The sequence below is a fragment of the Pterocles gutturalis genome, unplaced genomic scaffold (genome assembly GCF_000699245.1).
Source record: "Pterocles gutturalis isolate BGI_N339 unplaced genomic scaffold, ASM69924v1 scaffold22098, whole genome shotgun sequence".
NCBI classification, from domain to species: domain Eukaryota; kingdom Metazoa; phylum Chordata; class Aves; order Pterocliformes; family Pteroclidae; genus Pterocles; species Pterocles gutturalis.
This window is the reverse complement of record NW_010123680.1, coordinates 3,519-6,674: the sequence shown is the minus strand read 5'-3', so window position 1 is coordinate 6,674 and position 3,156 is coordinate 3,519. Positions and strand designations below refer to the sequence as shown.

At 57.7% G+C, this 3,156-nt stretch overlaps 1 protein-coding gene across 1 annotated transcript in view; it reads left to right on the top strand.

The window, feature by feature from the left end:
* The window catches only part of CNTFR (ciliary neurotrophic factor receptor), a 90,125-nt gene that overhangs the window by 84,146 nt on the left and 2,823 nt on the right, over positions 1-3,156 (top strand). The gene's annotated exons all lie outside the window — the stretch shown is intronic.

Here is a 3,156-nt window from a genome sequence, read left to right as displayed (position 1 = left end):
TTTTTTTCCCAATGCTAATAGCCCTGCATTGCACTGGCTACTGATTCCTCATTAATCTGGGCAGTGTTTCACAGCCAGACAGAGTGACTTTTGGCAGGTGCACAAAGGCAGGCAGTGACATGCAGAACCCCCGGCCAAAAAAATTACCATGCACAGCCTTCCTCCAACTTTTGTCTCTGTGTGGCGGGGACGCGGATTAAGGAATTTCTCCCTCTCCCTTTGATGTTGTGTGTCCATCCGTCCCTCGACAACCTCCCCAGTGTCGCCCCCCCCTCCCCCCCAAGCTCGCCCTGTCTGTGCCCAGTTGGACCTGATCCCTGTGTGCTTTCCCATCTGCTGCTGCACTTCTGTGCTGAGACACAGGCACCCACCCAAGGACTTTCTCACCCACCATGGTAAATGTTGGATGTGTCCCCTGGCTGGCAGCTCAGAAGTTCTGCATGCAGACATCATATGTGTGGAGAGAGATGGATGCTGTCATCTATGCCTTCTTCTCTGCTATCTAAAGAGGAGCTTACAGCAACATCCTCCCAGGTCCTACAAGGAAGGTCCTCCAGGTCCTCCAACCCAGGTCCGGGGGAACATCATCCCCCAGGCAAGACACAGCCTTGACCCCATTGTGCCTGTGACGCCCCATCTGCAAACACTCAGCTGCAGGCTGGCTGCGGCTGGGGAGAGGCAGGAATTGCTCCCAAGGGGAAGTGCTCAGCTGGGAGCGCTTTTGGGGCTGGAGAAAATTCTCTGGATGGAGCAGTAGCCTGGCCGGTTCAGAGGGGCCTCAGCAGGGATGGACTGCCTGCAGCCTGCTTGCTGTGGGGCTCAGGAAACTGCCAGGGGTGGCTTGGAGGTTGCTGAAAAACATAGAGAGACCCACACACCAGCTGGATAATCCCAGCATCTTTCTGAGCCCTGTGCTCACTCCTTGCTTCCAAGCCACTCCCAGGCTGTGTGGCAGGGGCAGCCTCACCATGCCATGAGGCTGCAGGGAAGCACCCGGCACAGCGCAGTTCTTTGCATGGGCCAGGTGGTTCACTGCCTGGTGGGTCTCCTATCCTGCCTACCCATCCCTGGGTGCCTGGGCCATGAAGGTGTGTCCCTATAAGAAGAGGGTACAGAAATTGTCTCCTCAGCTCTGCTGGGTGCCATGGTGGATGCCAAGAGCCCATCACCTCTGAGGACCCTGATCCAGCTCAGGTTTTGGGCTTCTGGGCTGAGGAGGGCTGGAGCTTGGTAGAGTTGGTGGGATGGATCTCAGCGAAGACCCACCACAGGTTTGAGGATGCACAGCCATGCCCTGAAAGAGGGACTGGCATGTTCCTCATCTTCCTTCCCCATCCTCCCTTCTGCCCAGACCTCACACTATTTAAATTTTCACCTATCCCATAAATGAAATGTTCCAAAACCCTTTTCCTGCAGGATGGGCTATGCCCAGCCCCGGGATGGGGGCAGCCCCCCACCACCCTCCTGTGCTGGGGACCTGCAAGCTGCCAAACAGGGTTGCTCTAATCCTGACCCCGTTACCTGAAGAAGACACAGCACCTCTGACCCCAGGGCTGGCTCTCAGCCTCTTTGGTGTGCTGGAAACTCGTGGAGACCCTGCACGGAGCCCCACCAGGGTCATTGGTCTTGCTTGCCCCACACGCCATGCTCCTCTCTAGCCAGGCTCTGGCCTCAGACCCCCTTGGCAGGCACCCCAAGTAGCTGCCCCTGTGCCAATTGGTCAGACCTGATGGTGAGACCTTTGGCATGGTGGGAAGGTGTCCTGTGGGATGGACTCGAGTGCCAGTAATCCCAGTGCTTTGGCTAATAGTAGTTTAGGGCTTAGGCACAACTCAGCTTGGCTGAGGACCTGCAGTGAAACCACTGGCATCCCCTGTTTGCATCCCCCCAGTGCCGTGCGTGTCAGCCCCAAGTCTGTGGTTCCCGGAGAGGCAGGACTCAGTCTCCTCCCCATCCAGCCCAAAAATCTGCAGTGGTGAGGCGGACACATGCTCCTCTCTGTGCTGCTCCCCTGCAAAGGTTTGGTAGCAGCTTCGCGCCTCGTGGGAGGCAGGAGGCCCTTTGCTCTCCAACGGCTGAGGGGGGACCGGTTGGGCCTGCCTCCAGATGTGCTCCAGATGTGGGGCTCCTGTGGGCTGGGGCCAGGAAGCATGAGCAGCTGGGAGTGCAGAGCCCGAGGGCCCTGCAATGCTGGGTGTCAGGCTGGATGCGGCCCTGGGAGAGGGAATAGGGAAGGAAAGGCTCTCACCGGGAACGAGAAAGCAGAAGTGCCCACCCCCTGGTAGGGATCCCCCAAACTGCCTGTAAAAGCCAGGGGTGGCTGCAGTTACATGCCAAAGGGACTAAATCTCTGTGCTGGGGTGATGCATGTGTTGTACTGGGGGGACTGGAAAAGGGATGAGTCTTTCTCAGGGTGGGTTCCTGCTTTTTGGGTACCCCTGCAAGCAGCAAGATGATGAGATTAACCATGCCAGCCGCTGGCCGGGCGGTCACATTTGTCCCTGGTGCACACACTGTCCCTCCGTGTATAAAGCCACAGTGCCAGGGCAGCCTCGTCCCACAAGTGCATTGGCCCAGGCACCCCCAGGCACCCCAACAGCACTGCTTTTCTCTCTTTGGGCTTCAGGATGTGATCAAGGACCAGGCAGAATTTTTCGGCTCCATCTTGCTCTTGTTGTTGAACTGAGTTCTTAATAAAGCTCAGCTGTTGGTGCTCCCCAGGGCAGTGGGATCCTGTGCCTGACCTTCTCCTGGGTGGCTGGGGAGACTGGGAGGATCCCGCATGGGATGTGCCATGAAGTTCCCCCCACCCATGAAGTATTGCTTTCTACTTGAGCATGAGCCCCTGGCTGGGCACCGGAGCTCACAGATGGGCTGCATCAGACCCGCACCATCCCTCATCCCCCCAGCATTTTTATTATCAACGTGTCTGGAGAGAAGGTGGTTTGTATCAGCCAGGACATGGGGAAGGACAAGGGCTGCCTCGTGTAACCCCCATGCCATGCACAGGCAGTGCAGGGCGGGAATTAAGCTGTCAGCTTGTTGGTGCTCAGCCTCAGAGATAGAGTGGAGGGCAATCTCCCACACAGCCTCTATGGGATATTCCTGCCCGGGTCCCCTCTGTGCCCTCAGGACCCTGAGGCCAAGCCGGCCCCA